The sequence below is a fragment of the Lissotriton vulgaris genome, chromosome 6 (genome assembly GCF_964263255.1).
Source record: "Lissotriton vulgaris chromosome 6, aLisVul1.2, whole genome shotgun sequence".
In the NCBI taxonomy this organism is placed as follows: domain Eukaryota; kingdom Metazoa; phylum Chordata; class Amphibia; order Caudata; family Salamandridae; genus Lissotriton; species Lissotriton vulgaris.
In genome coordinates this window covers 753,653,121-753,671,574 of record NC_141694.1, presented here as the reverse complement: position 1 = coordinate 753,671,574, position 18,454 = coordinate 753,653,121, and the positions used below count along the sequence as shown (strand labels likewise).

Below are 18,454 nucleotides of genomic sequence, written 5' to 3'. Positions count from 1 at the left end.
CCACAGGGATAGCAGGCTGCAGCGACAGAGTGCTACAGTGCTCGGCAACAGCAACGGTATGCACAACAGGGTGCACAACAGCTCTCTTGCTTAAGGCAACGTTGGTAGTATTTATACCTGACAGGTGCCGGGTTTGACGCAAGTTTGCTGGACATAAGACGTCAATTAAAGATATCACTAGGAAGTGATAGCTATCAGTTGCTCATTAGAGTTCTATTACTAATCAAAACATAGCAAGGGGGATTTCCCAGTTTGCTGAGTTTTTATCTTGTTGAAGAACTCGGAGTGTTAATCTAGGAATATCAGATAGTGACTTCTGCTCTGTCATTGCACTAATTGGTCGCAAAGGAAGTGGCAGAGAGAGATATCCTTGAACGTGGCTCTGTTCGTGTGAGGTCAGAGATGACTTTCTGAATATCGCACTTGAACGGTTATGCCAATATAGGGAATAAAATTGATTTATAGCCGAATAGGGGCATAAGGTCACAGTATCGATCAGGACCCTAGATAAACACGCAACAAAACCAGTCGAGGCAGTTGTCTAGCCCTAGGCACTGCCCCCTTCATAGGACTGAAAGACTTCCTACCTTACTAACGCTCTTTTATAGCACCACTTCAAACATACCAGTGTATTACCTAGTGTGGCGGGGTGGTGCAGCGTGTTATGGTGCAGAATGTGATTGTCTTCGATCTCTTATCTTTATGGGGCCATGGGTTTCTAATTAGCGTGGAGGCGCGCATTGCCCCCAACCTCTCAAAGGAAAAAATTCTTGAGGAAACCAAGATTTTTTTCCTTAGAGAATGGGGGTAGGCAGTGCGCTCCCCCACGCCAATTAGAAAACACATGGCACCATAAAGATAAGAAAATGTGAGGCAGACAAGCCTGTCCGGATGGGCCGTCTGAAAAAGGGAAAGGGCAGCGGCTACAAAACCCCATTTACAATGGCAGGCCACCGTTTAGCATAAACAGTGACTCTAGCCAATGAAAATGAGGGGCGGGGCTTCAAGCCCCTTTCTTAAAACTCCTAATTACAAGTCCCGCCGAGCAAGCAGCGTATGCGCTGCAACGCTAAGCGAGACCTAAAAATGTGTCTCTCAAAAACATTTAGCCGTTTTCCAAAAGGCTGTTCCAACATTTTTACTTATAGTTTACACAAGTCTCACAGGTTTCTTTCAGCATTCCCTATATTTCACTCCTCCAAACATTCATAAATACCCCTCCTCCCCATACCAAGGTTGTGTTACAATACATACACCCTGTTTCCTGGAGGCGGAAAACTCATCACCACCTGTAGCTACTAAATAGGAGTCAAATAATTTCTTCGACCTTGGTCACGGTAGGATTGTATCACCAGCATCAGGCAAAATTGTGATGGTTGTGTCATTCCAGTCACAGGCATTTCTATTTAAAACAGTTAGATAAAATAATACGTCAAATATGTAAAGAACGGGGGCGTGGCTAGCAGCCGATCATGGCGGCTGTATAGAGAAAGGGCTCCGTGAGTGAAGCGGCCCCATTCCATCAATCCGTACACTAATCCACTAAAATCTAGCCTCTGTAGGCAGAACCCGAAGACCGGGCGGCATCGACCGGTGAAGATCCGATAGCAAACCGAGGCCGGGAACCAGAGGAGCCGAAAGATAACCTACTGCGGCCTTTGCATCGGCCGACAGCACCGGCCTATAGTGCCCTCCTCGACCCGTGGGGAAGTGAGGGTGAAACGGACACACAGAGCCGGAAGTCAGCCCTGCCGTCAACAGGCCAGGTGATTGCCAGAAATTGAACCCCAGAACAAAATACACGAAGGGCATACTAAAGACTCGGAGCACTTGAAAGGTGACCGGATCGCCCTAGCTCTGCAGCGGAGCCTGTAAACAGTGGAAACAAATACCGTATCCCAACACGAACGCCACTACTACCGGAACAAGATCCGAGGTGCCACTCTGAATGGAACCCCTCGCACCCGCAAACACAGTTTCTCTCGACCCCCCCTCCCCCGCGCGCGCCAACGTCCGATCACGGACGAGGACCACGCGCAAAACGTGTGAATTCCAGAGAGAAGGAGGGAGATACGAACGGCCATCAGCAACATCGGATTTAGACCCACTCCCCACCATCAACCCACAGAGAAGGTACGGAACTTCTAGAAGATGCGCTGGGTGGGGGTGCGATCAGAATCCTGCATCAGCGGGGGCTCCAGAAGTGCATCGGGTAATAACCGTCTGCGGGGTGCACAAAGTTGCCTCAGGGGAGCATCGTGGTACACGTTCTGGCATATGGCTGCATTGTGATCAGAGACTTTAGTGTCTAAAGGGGCACAGCTCCTTGCAACAGTCCCGCAGTAATTACTCGCGACAGAACCATCTCTGTGAACTCAAATTGGAGTAACAGGGCGCAATACATATGCACATTAACACGTTACCTACCTGCATAATTTTAAAGAGTGCGGCCTTCTCCTTGAGAGTTAAATCAGCCACGGTGGAGCCGGGACAGTAGACGCTATGGCAGGCAGAGGACCGAAGAATAACGCGACACAGGCGAAACTGGATAAATTTGCTTATGAAAAAAGTAACCCACCGACAACAGAGGGACGCACATCCACAGGCAAAACATCAGATGGAGATGGGGCCAAGAAAGTAATACTAGAGGACATAATGAAAGCACTATCACATGTACAGACTACGGTGGGAACAATCTCCACGGACATCACCCTGCTACGAGCAGACTTCCACAAAATGGCTGAACGAGTCAAAGAGGTCGAGGTGATCACGAAATCCCTGGTGGAAGACGTTTCGGACTTACAAGTAGCGATGGAGCGCGTAGTGGCCGAAAACAAACTACTTAAAGAAAAGCTGGATGATCAAGAGGGGCGCTCGAGAAGGAATAACGTAAGAATTCTTATAATTCCAGAGACAGAAGGCAAACAAGCGATGGATTTATATGTGGAGGAATTAATCAAGACTAGGCTGCAACCCAAAGGTTTGTCACAATTTATTTCAGTGGAAAGAGCGCACAGAGTTCCCGGTGGCAAACCAAAACCGTGGGCGGCCCCAAGACCAGTCCTGGCCAGGTTATTTAACTTCAGAGATAGCGATGCAATCCTCCAGGCGGCAAGAGTCTCGCCACCAGTTAGAGTACATAACTCCGCGATTGCCTTCTTCCCAGACTACACAGCGGACGTGTCCCGTCGCAGGAAAAGTTTCATGGACGTAAAAAAAGCGCTGAGAGCGAAGGAAATGCCTTACTCCATGTTATTTCCGGCGAGGCTGAGAGTTGTAGCCGATAACAAGATGTGGTTCTTTGAGACACCGGAAGCAGCACATGACTGGCTGGAAGGATGGAGAACAGCGGGAGCTCCTTGCCGCACGAACAGGACTCACCGGAACCAACAAGCAGAGGATCACGCCGGATCACAAGCTTCGGTACAGGAAAATTCGGACCGATCACCAGGAACAGGGTCGACGGGCGACGGACAAAGGTCGGGATCCTGAGCACCCGGCTCCCACAGGAGTAATAGAAGTTATGAACAATAAAGTTCGGGCTGTCAGTGGACACTGGACTGGGAAAAGCCACAGAGGGCAGGAGGGGCCGCGACCTCCATGGAACCTTTTACCCCAGCAAGCAAGTACAATGTTTGCGGAAGGGAACAAGCACTCTGCTAAGTTGGGGGGGCGGGCGGTTCAAAGTCTGTTAAGCAGGGAGGCAGGGAGGTGGGATGGGAGGGGAGGTATAGTTCTAGTTATTCGAGTTACACATGTTACAGCAGGCAATGATAGGATACATGCACAAGTTATACAGCAGGGAGGCAAAGATAACACACAGGCAATGTGGACACGGCTACACAAGTCTAGACGTAACTACCATGGTGCACAACTCACAACCTAATGCTCATGATGGGGTACCACAGAAGACCCCGGTAACACCCTTACAGATACTGACATGGAATGTGAGAGGGTTAGGGGACAAAATGAAGAGGGGATTGGTGCTGCAGGCTATAAAACGACAGGGCCCAGCGCTGGTCCTACTGCAGGAAACAAATCTCACAGGAAGGACATGCCAGGCGTTAGACAGGCGGGGCTACAAAATGGCAGTACACTCCGACTTCACCTCGGGCTCGAGTGGAACGGGTATCCTGGTGAGAAAGACCTCCCTGTTTCTTGTTCTACAAACAAGGGTGGATGACCAGGGACGTTTTGCAGCAATCCAAGGACAGTGGGAAGGCAGGTTGCTAAATATTGTATCAGTCTACATACCTCCAGCGCTCCAATCGGTGGCACTACCAGCCCTCTGAGAATTTCTCTTGGGTCTACCAACAGGAGACATAATTATAGGGGGAGACTTTAATACAACAATAGACAGGTTCCCAGCTCAGGCACAGGCACCTGGACCCTCCCGATTCCAGGGCTTCCTAGAAGCAATGGGACTGATAGATGTTTGGAGACACATACACCCCACTACGAACCAATACACTTATCACTCCAAGGTACACAATAGTCTGTCAGGAATAGACTACTTCCTGATGTTAGGAAACGGCCTAAAACACATAGATACCATAGACATACAAACCAGGGGTATATCAGACCACTCCCCGATATTGTTAACTCTCTCCTGCCAAGAGAAGTCACGTAAGAGAATATATCCCATATATCCTGCATATTTCAAGATCCCCAAAATTGAAAAAGAACTTAAGACAACAACCAAACACTACTTCGACGAAAACACCACCTCGGTAGCCTCTACCTCGATTCTTTTGGAAGCATACAAGACGGTCCTTCGAGGACAAGCAATTACATCCATCACCGGATATAAACGAGCGCAGCGGCGAGAACTGTCAGAGTTAGAGTTGGCATTACACGCAGCGAATGTAGCACATATGGCGGATCCCGCGCCAGATTCCACACACACCCTGCAGCTACGACAACAGCAGTATAGGGACCATCTAAAACGACAAACAATCGACAACATTGCAGCAACCACAAACAGAATATACGATGTGGGTGATAAGGCTGGGAAAATGTTAGCCTGGTTGGACAAGAGGGGGGGGGGGGGTAGTACTAAAGGAATTCAGCAGCTGTACACGACGGGGAGAATACTTCAAATACGCCCCGAGGAGATAGTAAACATACTAGTAGAATACTTCGACACAGTCTACACCCCAGACAGAGCAGTAACGGAGGAAGCGGCACTAGACTCCCTCAGGCACATCACAACCCAAACACTCACACCGGAAGCAGTTGATGAACTGGAGGCAGACCTCACGGTGGACGAAATACAGTTAGCTATACATGTGATACAATCCGGTAAAGCTCTGGGGCCTAACGGCATTCCCATAGAGTGGTACTAACTCATGTCTGACACACTTAGCGCACCACTGCTGGCAATGTACACCGAGAGTCTGGTACATACCGAACTCCCATTAGATCAACGAACCGCAACGATTGTGGTAATTCCGAAGCCCGGGAAACCACCGGAGGAATGCACATCCTACCGCCCGATATCTCTGCTAAATGCAGAAGCGAAAATCTTGGCGAAACTCCTAGCTAATAGGCTGATATCCCACCTCCCGAAGCTGATCCACCCGGACCAATCAGGCTTTATGCCTAACAGAAACACTGCTCTTAATCTTAGACGAGTCCATGGGGTACTGGCGCGGGCTCCGTTGCTATCGGAGCCAGCAGCGTTACTATCATTGGATGCAAAAATGGCATTCGACATGGTAGAATGGCAATATCTCTTTGCAGTCCAGTCGCATATGGGGTTTGGCCCTAAATTTATAGCATGGGTACGCCTCCTGTACACCAACCCGATAGCCCAAATCACAGCCAACGGCCACATCTCTCACACAATGCAGCTGGCAAGGGGGACACATCAAGGGGGTCCCCTGTCAACCCTACTGTTTGCGCTGGTTTTAGAACCACTAGCGACCCTGATTAGAGCAACCCCATTGCTGAAAGGGATTAGCTGGGGGCAGGGATGGGAAGACCGTCTCTCACTTTACGCAGATGACATGCTGGTATACCCGATGGACCCGGAACGAAGCATACAAGCGCTTCTAACCCTCTGTGACACCCATGGGAAATTATCAGGTTATACAATAAACTGGTCAAAATCTGTATTATACGTTCTGTAAGGACCAGAAGTCACACTAGCCTCTGATTGCCCACTTATGCTAGCAGTAGACTCCTATAAATACCTTGGTATATACATCACCAACAACCCAACGGAGTTCTTTGATAAAAACCTAAAACCGGCCCTAGAACGACTAAGGAACGATGTGAAACACTGGGCATCTCTACCCCTGACGCTCCTGGGTAGAGCAGCACTATACAAAATGATGGCTCTCCCGAGGTTCCTCTATGCACTTGATAACACACCATATTTGGTGCCGCCGCGGTATTTCCAACAGGTGACGGCACTGGTGTCAAATCTACTATGGGGTAACCGCCCAGCGCGCATCGCACACATCAAGATGAACAGGAGCTGGTACGAAGGGGGGATTGCACTGCCAAACTTACAAATGTATTACTGGGCAACGCAACTTAAAAAACATCAATCAATGGATCTATGCTCCACAGGACGACCAAGCTTAGAAGGCCGACAGAACACAGATGGGCACAAACAATATGCTGACGGTGCTCTATAACAAAGGTATGGTGGCTAAATTGATAGGACCCACAAAACAATCGGCCACAATATGGCACATAGCGCAGGCGAAACTGGGCTGGAAAGGAGTCATCACTAGACTTACCCCATTATAGGACACCAAAGAACTGGGGCAACTGAGACGTAGTAAAGGTTTTACACAATGAGACAATATTGGGATCTCCACGGTGGGAGATTTATGGGACAAGGGGACTGTGGTTCCATTCACCCAACTACAGCAACAATATGAACTAGGACCGAACGAAGCTTATAGATACGTACAAATTAGACATGCTTTATTAATGGCAATACCGGCAGACACTGAAATCCCAGTGGCCTCTCTGTTAGAGGACCGCCTGCTCACCGACTACATGCAGCATAGCGCCACTTCCCTTACATATCGCAAACTGATCAATAACCTACCATACCCTACATAAAAACTAAGAGAACAAGCATTAGGAATGCATTAGGACTCGGGTTTGTTTGAGTTAGAGATAATGGCATTGTAAATGGCAATGTGTTTTAGGCATGTGTTTTGGAGTGGAAGCATGTGGTGTGTGTTGGAGATATGTGTGTTGGATTGGAATGTTATCAATGGTGGCATGCTGCACTTTAACGCATTATCTTTAAAAGGTAAAGTGCAGCATAGTGCGATAGGTACAATATTAATTGGTGGATGCACTCACTGTCACTCGCACTCACTCTGCACTCACTGTCACTCTGCAGTCACTGTTATTCTGCACTTACTCTGCACTCACTGTTGCTCTCACACTCACTCTGCACACACTCACTCTGCACTCAGTCTGCACTCACACTCACTCTGCACTCACTGTCACTCTCGCACTCACTCTGCACTCACTGTCACTCTCGCATTCACCCTGCACTCACAGTCACTCTCGCACTCACTCTGCACTCACAGTCACTCTCGCACTCACTCTGCACTCACAGTCACACTCGCACTCACTCTGCACTCACTACACACTGTTCACCCTGCACACTCACATTGTTTACCCTGCACACTCACACACTGCAGTCACTGTGACCAGTGCCTATGTGTGCGCGCAGTGCCTGTGTGTGTATGTAGTGCCTGTGTGTGTGAACAGTGTCTGTGTGTGTGAACAGTGTCTGTGTGTGTGAGCAGTGCCGGTGTGTGTGAGCAGTGCCGGTGTGTGTGAGCAGTGCCGGTGTGTGTATGTAGTGCCTGTGTGTGTGAACAGTGCCTATGTGTGCGCGCAGGGCCGGTGTGTGTGAGCAGCCTGTGTGTGTATGTACTGCCTGTGTGTGTGAACAGTGCCTATGTGTGCGCGCAGTGCCGGTGTGTGTGAGCAGCCTGTGTGTGTATGTAGTGCCTGTGTGTGCAAACAGTGTCTGTGTGTGCGAGCAGTGTCTGTGTGTGCGAGCAGTGTCTGTGTGTGCGAGCAGTGTCTGTGTGTGCGAGCAGTGTCTGTGTGTGCGAGCAGTGTCTGTGTGTGCGAGCAGTGTCTGTGTGTGCGAGCAGTGTCTGTGTGTGCGAGCAGTGTCTGTGTGCGAGAAGTGCCTGTGTGTGAGAAGTGCCTGTGTGTGTGAGAAGTGCCGGTGTGTGTGAGAAGTGCCTGTGTGTGTGTGAGAAGTGCCTGTGTGTGTGAGAAGTGCCTGTGTGTGCGAGCAGTGTCTGTGTGTGCGAGCAGTGTCTGTGTGTGCGAGCAGTGTCTGTGTGTGCGAGCAGTGTCTGTGTGTGCGAGCAGTGTCTGTGTGTGCGAGCAGTGTCTGTGTGTGCGAGCAGTGTCTGTGTGTGCGAGAAGTGCCTGTGTGTGAGAAGTGCCTGTGTGTGAGAAGTGCCTGTGTGTGAGAAGTGCCTGTGTGTGTGAGAAGTGCCGGTGTGTGTGAGAAGTGCCTGTGTGTGTGTGAGAAGTGCCTGTGTGTGTGAGAAGTGCCTGTGTGTGTGAGCAGTGTCCGTGTGTGTCAACAGTGTCTGTGTGTGTGAGCAGTGCCTGTGTATCCCTGCACCTAAAATCAACCTACTTGTCATGAGGCCCAAGGTTAGTCACACAAGCACAACTGTTGCAACTTGGCTGCTCGGACCCTCCATGCAGAAACACATTCCTGCTCTCAGAGGTTTGGTTTTGTTGCTGAACAAGACATGAGCCCCTTTGATGAGATGAGGAGAATGCGGCAAAATGTGGGACTGTTCGTAAGTCAGTGAAAAGAATTCCGTTTCGTACCTGGACGTTACTGTCTCCAATACAAACGCACTTACATACTTTTTGGGGTAATTAAGACTGTGTGTCTCATTGTCGGCGCACGACCAAGCCAGCTCTTCAAAGGCCAACACTTACACATGAAAGGATGCAGACGAACACGCGCCCACCAAACTCACTGCAGACTGGTGAACGCGCCCCGAACATCTGGGTTCAATTACCGCGGCACCCCGACAGCTTGTAATTGACAATTTATTGCACTCCCCTGCGCGTAACAGCACAGAATATGCAGGAAGTGCACAAACTGAAATCCATATGGCCTATTGCGTGAAGGCTACTAGAAACACAGCACTGCAAGGACCAATTAGCATGCAGAGCCCTAAAAATGGGTGGAGGAATTGGGGGACATGGACGCTTTGGAATGGAATGAAGCGCTGGCGTCACCAAGAGAGGTGGGAATCTCGGCCAAGTTTCGCCTGGTACAGCTCAAAATCCTAAATCTGATATACTACACTAGAACCATGTTACACAGGCTACAGCAGGCTCAGCATCCCTACTGTCTTCGCGGATGTGGGGAGTAAGGTACACTTATCCACACCCTCTGGGAATTCCCCATTATAACTGAATACTGGCGGCAGGTGATGCGCACTATATCACAGACGCTAGAGATCTCCATCATACCTGAACCACGTAAATGTATCTTGAATATATGGGACCCAAAAGATCTATCCAGACACGGTCTAATGTGGGGCATAATAGGCATGATGGTAGCGAAGAGAGATATAGCACAAAAGTGGGGCGCGATAGAACGACCTACATTGGCACAGTGGTGTAAAAATATGGACATGGTGATGATTACCGAGCGCGCAGTTCACACAGCCAGGGCGAGTCCACGCAAATGGAATAAGATCTGGACTCCTTGGAACGTGTTTAGGGGGTAAATATGCGACCCACTGCCAGAAGCGGGCATTACTAGTTCGGACGACGAAGGTAACGGGGATTGAAGTAGGGACCATAGGGGGAATAGCTCAAAGTAATGTAGGAACTGTAATGTTGCCTCCTATATTGGGTCTACATCTTATACTAAGGAATACTACGTAACTAAATCATCACTGTGTAATTATGGTCTTGCCTGACAACATGTAAGTTTGCTTTAAGTCAAAACAATAAAAAAATCCACAAAAAAAATATGTAAAGAACACAATTAACAAATATAATAATCTAAAATAACAAACCACTTGAAGCATCACTCCTCTGCGATAAAATGATTAATTTGAAAACGTTATGTAAATCCAGGAGAACAGTGTACTTACTAGCTGTTGCCCTTGTAATCGCTCTTTTTTCCCTCAGTAAAAGTTGGCAGAGATGCTTGCTGCTCCAATCCTTATAAGCCGATATACACAGGGTTCTGATATGGGTAACTTGTTTAAAATAGGGCTGACCTAATATGAGCTTCAATTTGGATGAAAGTTCTAGACCCCTTTGGGTTAGACTAGGGGTGTCCAACCTTGTCTACAATAAGAGCTACTTATGATCAGGGAAAAATCATCCTGAGCTATAAACAAATTTGATAATTGTGACAATAGTAACTATTCCGGATAATATTACAGTAGTAACCACAGCACAAAGGCATATTGTTAGATTTGGGGGTCTCTAGTTGGCAGAGGTAGGTACTTTGACCGAATAGGGACCCTTGCGTCTAGTCAGGGTGAGGGGTTACACTCCTAAAATAACCCCTGCTCACCCACTTAGTAGCTTGGCACAAGCAGACAAGCTTATCTCAGAGGCAGTGTGTAAAGCATTTGTGAACACATACAGTAACCCAGTGACAACACCACAGATGGACACCACACAAATTGTATATCAAAAATAAGTATCTTTATATAGACTTACACAAGACCACAAACAACAAAAATCCACAATACTGTACTTAAAAATGGTAGATATAGCTTAGTTCTCTTTAGATGTAAAATGCGACACTTTGAGTTCAATGTACCTTTGGATCCGTAACGCTATACAACGAAAGTGTTGCAGGGAAGGTGATGCGTTGGTTCCTTACACGCAAGAACGGTGATGCGTTGGGTCCCTACTAATGCGTAGGGGATGCGTTGATTCTTCTCGGCATGAGGAGGTTATGCGTTGGTTTCTTACTGTGCTACCGTGGCGATGCAACCAGCAGCACTGTGATGCGATGAAGATCCGGTGCAATGAAACAAAAATGGTGTCTTCTCCTTGATGAGACACGATGCGTGCACGCCCGACGGCCGTGCATGACTCAACGATTCTTCTGAGCAGCGACAGGCCCTGCGACACGGCTCTCCGATGATGATGCGGCGTCTGATGCCTCGTCGATCTTCTTCTCCGGCAATGCGAGGCGCTTCTGCGCTGCAAAGTGACAACACCCTTCTTTAGTGATGCGTCGACAGCGGCTGAGGCGGCGACATGCTTCTTCCTGAGTCGCGCTTCCAGCTCCTTGCGACACGCAGTGCTTCAGAAGTCCCAACACAACAGCAGACACTTCAAAAGAACTCTTAGGGAGCTGGTTTGTGAAGTCTGTTGTCCCTGAGACTTCAGTAGGAGGCATCTATCTCAAGCCCTTGAAGATCCTTCACAAGTTGAATGGAAGTAGCACAAAGTCCTTTCTCCTTTCTTTGGCAGTCCGGCAACCACTGCAGGACAATCCCCCAGACAGCACTCAGCTTGGGGATAGTCTCTTTCTCGGTTTCTCTGGTTCCTCTCCTCAGCAAAGGTTTCTTCTTGTTTCCCATAAGTGATCTAATTCTCTGGGGTCTGGAACCCCACTTTTATACTCATTTTCTCTTTGTTCTCTGAAGGCAGAGAGGCATTTGCCTAGTCCAAACCAGTTGTGGTCAGTCCTGGAGCACTTTGTTGACAAGACTCCTTCTTTCCTTTCACAGTGTAGGCCAGGGACATCAGACGCACCACAGGAGGTGGAGCCAGCATTGTGGAGGGAAGGGGCAGCCCTATTCAGGTCCCAGGTGCAACTCCTCCCACCCATCTACATTCAGTTCTCTCTATTCAGCCCTGTGCTGACTCACCCTGTCTCCTTGAATCCCCCAGCCGCTGTCACTCAAACTCCAGACAAGGAATAAACAACCTAGCAGAGGCAGGCTTGGGTGGTTAGAGAAGAAAATACCTACTTTCTAAAAGTGGTATTTTCAAACACAGAATGTTAAAACTAACATCACTAAAAGATGTATTTTATCATTCTGAGTTCAGGCATACTAAACACGAATTTCGACATAGTTCCCTGAGTCCGTTAGGATTATAAGATGTTATAATCAAACTGCCCATTCTGGCCTATGGGGAACAGTTAGCCTTGCAATAGTGAAAAATGAAAATGGCTGTAATCCACTATTAGGACATGCCACACACATCAGGGCTTGTCCTACTTTTTACATACAATGCACCCTGCCCGTGGGCCTACCATAGGGGCGACTAATATGCAGAAAAGGGAAGGTTTAGGGACTGGCAAGTGGGTGCACTTGCCCAGTCAACATGGCAGTACCAGACTGCACACAGGCTCTGCAATGGCAGACCTGAGACACTTTCACAGACTGCTTATGTGGGTGGCACAACCAGTCATGGAGTCACTAATCCATACATCAATTTACCATAGGGGGGAGCACTTGCACTGTGGCACTGGACAGCAGTGGCACAGTGCCCAAAGCATCTATAACCAGCAAAAGCACATGAGGCAACAGCAACAAATGGAAGGGAGACCCACGCCAAGGTGCTAGGTCTAACACATATCAATAGTGATCATCCCAGCGCCTCAGACAGGGTAACTAGCAGAAATGTCAGGAAGCATTAACACTCTGAATGCCTAAACTTGAGTAATAAAATAACAACCTGAAACAGCAAGTGCTCTCTAGTACAACAGACAAGACCACAGCAATAAATCTTCCTAACTCAACCTGAATTATTATTCGAAAACCTGCTTTAAAACGCTTTCAAACGTATATTTTTTCTATATCAAATACGACTTTTCTTTTTGACTAAACAAACTCAATTTTCCAAAGAAAAGCTTGCTTTTTCTGAAAGAAGCATATGTGTTAATTAATTAATCAAATATACAAATGCCTCACATAAAGGTTCTGCCCTAGATACCCAGGTATTACGATCAAATGACATGGATGTCTACCATAATCCCAAGAATGCCTAAAATATGGCGATAATGTTCACTATTGTCAGATCCATGGTTATGCAAAGGTTGCATATCATGACCAGGATGAACACAATATTTCACTACCGGCCACCATTATGCCAGGGATGGCCACAATTCACTCCATGATGGTCACAACATATCAAATCAAATCAAATCAAATAAGCTTTATTCGATATTACAAGAGAATATCATATAAGCATACAGTAACAGAAAAAATAATACAGTACATTTAGACAATTTCATTCAAATAAAAAAGGTAAAGAAAAAGATGATTATCATTTAAAAGAAAAATCAAAAGAACCAGTGTCAACTTAAATAAAAGATTAAAAAGATTAAAAAATCTAAAAAGAGGAGTCAATTTAGGTAGGACCTTGCGAAGTTCAACATCACTCCATGATTGCTACGTCCAATCTAATCCAAAAAACAGTAGGACAGGATCCCAAGCATAATTTGTTCCCTTCTACCCCCGGGTTAAGATGGTAAAAAATGGGGGTTAGAATTAGTTAATACTACTCCCAGTATTTCCCAAAAAGATCATGATGTAGACCGATCATGTAGGGTATGATTTAGAAAAAGGGGGAAAACCAGGGATTGAGGGATAGAAGTCATATAAGTCCCATATAGATATTGGGCCGTCTGTCTCTTGTGGCGGCCAGGATTTCAAGTAAGGGACAATGTTTGTGTCTCTGAATCTCACGAGTACCAGGTCCCCAGGAAGATCCTTATGAAGAGAACCCAGCCAGTCCACCCTCCTGACGCTCCTTATTGCTCCATATAGGTGACGAGGCAGTGGCCTATTTTTTGACAGCCAGAATTTGGTTTTGTTAAGTAAGTCATGTTGGCTCTCAATTTTTCCAGGTGGAAGAGCAGGGACGCCAGCAAGTATACACACGAATGGGGCCGCTTCTGGTGGTAGATGGATTGAATTAGTCTTATTTTGAACAGCTCTAGGTGTGGTCAACTGGGGAAAGGAGACACTTGGAGAGTGTTTGGTTACTTTTTGCCCCACTGTACTAGGGCCAGTTAATAGTTTTTGGCAGCTTTTATCCCGTACAGATGGTTTAAAGTCTTCGTGAGTAGGAGGTGACTTTGGAAGGTTGAATGTGTCACAGTGTTTGTCAGCCGACAAATTTGACTTGATGGCTGACTCTAAACCAGTAAGCCTATCCCCTAACAAGTTAATTTTTTCCAACAGCGGGGCTATCAGAGAGCTAAGCAGTTGTTCTATGAGCGGTAATATATGCGGGTGTATAGGAGGGCTTACAGGATCTTGGGGCTCAGCAGTCGGTGGAAACGTTGGAGAATTAACAATGTGTGAGCCTGGAGGCGGTGTTTGAGTCCTTTTCGCCGATGAAACCTGGGGGGGTGCGATATGGGGACTACAAGTTTTGTTGAGTATTGTGGGCTGCTCCGAAAGAGTGGACTCAACTGATAGTATGATGTCGCTTTTAGGCGACAGGGGGGTTTCTGATGGTGCATAGGTGGTTTGACATAAGAGGTTTAGCTCGTCTAACCAAGAGAACTTTTGCCCAGTACCTGCTACGCTTGCTGGGTGGACCACTTTAGAAGTCATGATTATAAGGGAGTACCATCAGCTTTACCTTCGTGATGTAGTAACAGGTGTGAAAGCCGAGGGGGGTGGCCCGCCCCGTCCTCCTCAGGTCCTCTGATGGCCGCAGATGGCCCCACCCTTGTCCCGGGCTTCTCCCGGCGCGTCCCGCGCGCGATCCCGCGACGCGGGGTCTTGCCTCCCAGATGTAGCGCCTCCGGGCGCGGAAGTTGCGTGGGCGGCTTCTGCCGCAAAGCAGGGTGGGGGATGTAGTCCCTGTGTTTTGGTAGCGCTGACAGCGCTGGATCAGCAGTGGCAGCGGCAGCCTTCACCCCGGTAGGGCGACCAGCGGTGCTGCAGCCAGGGAGCTCTTCACTCGCTCCTCAGCCCCTCAGCCCCTCCTTTCCAAAGACGAGCGTCCCCACTCCGCCGGGTCTTGCCTCCCAGATGTAGCGCCTCCGGGCGCGGAAGTTGCGTGGGCGGCTTCTGCCGCAAAGCAGGGTGGGGGATGTAGTCCCTGTGTTTTGGTAGCGCTGATAGCGCTGGATCAGCAGTGGCAGCGGCAGCCTTCACCCCGGTAGGGCGACCAGCGGTGCTGCAGCCAGGGAGCTCTTCACTCGCTCCTCAGCCCCTCAGCCCCTCCTTTCCAAAGACGAGCGTCCCCACTTCGCCGGGTCTTGCCTCCCAGATGTAGCGCCTCCGGGCGCGGAAGTTGCGTGGGCGGCTTCTGCCGCAAAGCAGGGTGGGGGATGTAGTCCCTGTGTTTTGGTAGCGCTGATAGCGCTGGATCAGCAGTGGCAGCGGCAGCCTTCACCCCGGTAGGGCGACCAGCGGTGCTGCAGCCAGGGAGCTCTTCACTCGCTCCTCAGCCCCTCCTTTCCAAAGACGAGCGTCCCCAACATATCAAAAATGGCTGCCAGTTTCCCACACAAGACCATAATGCCTAAAATATGTGAAGGGTGACTGCTATTATCTCACGGTCACAATTATGCCAGGATTGGACACAATAGTGCCAGAGATTAACCTCTTATGATGGAGGGTACCAGAAACATCTGGTGATCTCGGACACCCGGCTTAGCTTATTAGAAGCAACACCATCTGTAAGGGAGGAATTCAATGCCAGGCACAGAGGAATACACACATACAAAAATGTGCACACATGCATACACACCGAAGCATGGGAATTACAACACAAACATTTGCACTTGTGCATGTTTGTACATCCTCAACCATTACCCAGGCCTTAGAAAGTAGTGGCATCCTTAACTGTCTCAGCTGTGGAGCATCCCAGTCTCCTCGGCTCCTGGCCTGATGATGCACTCAAATCACTCACAACGGGTCAGACGTCTTTACTCCCACATTTAGTGACTCCACTCTGGTTACTGCTGTCACTGTAATTTCCCCTATTTGTTGTTTCCCTTACTAGGAGGCAGCCATAGCGAAGTCTACGACGGGCATCTAGTTAATTTTAGATTCCATTTCTGGGATAGTTTCCATAATAAAACCATCTCAACTTGTAATACTCCTTCATTGAAGCGATTGAGCCCACTCGAAGCAAAGATATATAGTGTGAGTGAAAAGCCGGCCCTATCATGAAACATCCACGCTAGGGTGAATGAGGGCTTGGCGTCCTTTATTGTAAACAAACACCACATACTGACCAGGAGAGTAAGCACACACGATGGAGGATTTCTTCGTTTTCCCTCCATATTTGCTATTCCCTGGAGTATCAATTGTGATTATACATTGATAAATGTAAAGAGATTGCCTTGCGCAGAGAGCCAACAGGTAGCTTTGCATAAACAGCATTGCACAAAAAGTCCTTCAAGCTGCCCCTCACACCATAAGCCCTAGAGGCATTTGTGTGCAAACGTGGCCTTGCGCAGCCCTAATCCCTCTCTGCTTTACTTGCAAACTTCTGGCAATGGAGACAACATTGCGATCTGCCAGCAGTCGTCAATACCAGCCATGGCCCCTTTGCAATACCGGCGGGCACAGAGCTTGCCAGTCAGGCATAATGCCAGCCATTAAAAGTTGACTGTGATAACGCCCTTGCACTATACCAATCTTGTTGCTTTCCAGCCCTGCACTTCCCGTGGGTCTTGTAAAGAGAGAGCCCTTTAGGCAGCCTCGTGCCTGCTGGCCTTGGGCATTGCCAGTTCTGGTTGTCTGACAGCCACAACAATAATCTGCCAGTGCTTTCCACTGTAAACCATGAACGTGCACGTTTAGAAAACATCTAGGCACTTGCCTGCTCTGCAGACTTTGTGAAAGCCCTGCATCGTGAACACGTAAATGAATAAGTAAACATAAACCGTGCGAAGAACGGCAGCTGAATAGCACTATGCCATTTTGGCTTTTTAACCAATAGCGCTTTGACCTCATACTTTGTTTTTTGTGGTTTTATTTATATAGCGCTGACTCGACCCGACGGTATTGGAACGCTTAACCAGTTACATTATATAAGGACACATGCATTTTTGGGGGGAGCCACGGGGAGATGAAGTGATTTGCCCAGAATCAAGGGGTGTTACTCACATTTTGCCACACACAAATACATATCCCTGAAAGCAGAAATGCCCTTGGCTATCTAAAAACAGCAGGCACCGAGTAAGGTGCTGCAAATAACACGGGACCTGCAGCAGCCAAGAGCATAGCGAATGAAGATACATTTTTACGCAGGGTTTTCAGCAACAAGTCCTTCTTTTGTTATCTTTTTAAAGCGCTATTATCCCTGCTAAAGGAGCAATTCGCTTGAGAGGGATGGATGTTGATCAAATGTAGCGAGCCAGTCACAAATAAACAGGAAAGCAACAATGCAACTTTGAGCAGCTGCGCAATGGGCGGTGAAGGTTAGCCACTGCTGTCACAGGCTCACACAAAGTGGCGCGAATTGTTTTAACATTCAAATGTATCACATTACCAAATACTTTAACTCGCAAGCAGCATTGTGTAACTTACGCGCACAGCGTCAAACATACGTTTGACAAACTGAAGTGCAAGCTTCAACTTTGAAATAATAAGAAAATTAAGTGCCCATAGCGACACCGTGAATTTATTTTGCTCTAATTTCGATTGAGTTTGTTTAGAGGAAACACTGATGTTAACCTCACAAATTGGAGAAACCCGAGCGTAAACTTCACCTACCGCCCCAAGAACACCAGGCTTCTTTTTCTTCGCTTCCAACTCTAACCATCGCCAACCAGAGAGAGATAATTGGGAAAGCTGGGTTTGTTGCGATTGACAGGTCAGGGCGCCGCGCTGGGAGTGTCTGTCTGGCTGCACCTCCCGCTAAGCTCCTGCGATTGGTTGGAACGAGCAGCACGGCCATCCAATACTGATGAAAACAAACCCCGCTGCACCGGAAGAGGTCGCCGAACTGCCCCGGAAAACATGGCTCAGCCGCAAGAGGACCGACGTCCCAAACTGTGTGTCCTGAAACATTGTAAGCCGGAAACCTGCAGCCAGCTGCTTATAGCAAAAGGAGCGAAAGATGCTGGCAGAATCTGAAGCAGCGCTACAGCCGCAGAGTAGTGCGGAGGCCTGTAACATATAATGTTTGAGAAGACGTCAGTGTGTTTTGGGGCACGAGTGGCCGGCAGAAGCCCATGATCTAGCAGGAAGTGCCAGTTCTAGTGGCAGGCGGTGAGCATGTGGCTGGAGGCGCAACAGAGTCCCAAAAAGAGCCCAGGGTAGGCAGAAGTGTGACCAAAAGGGCCAAGTGGGGCAGCACTGGAAATGGAAAACAATGTACCTCCAAAGAAAAAGGTACCAAGGGCAACTATGCTCAAGGGACTGGCCAGAGAAGCAAAGTACCCCCACTTCGACCCAAAGCTCTTATGGCACCAAGCAAACGAAGCAAACCATCACGCCACTTCCCAGAAGAGTTCTCTTGT

At 48.3% G+C, this 18,454-nt stretch overlaps 1 protein-coding gene across 1 annotated transcript in view; it reads right to left on the bottom strand.

Annotated features, from left to right (window-relative positions):
• MCM9 (minichromosome maintenance 9 homologous recombination repair factor) overlaps positions 1–17,835 on the bottom strand; it is a 441,313-nt gene extending 423,478 nt beyond the window's left edge. The window contains exon 1 of the mRNA XM_086926735.1: positions 17,706–17,835. The gene's annotated coding sequence lies outside the window, so the exon portion shown is untranslated. The remainder of the gene's footprint in view (positions 1–17,705) is intronic.
• Positions 17,836–18,454: the final 619 nt, after the last annotated feature.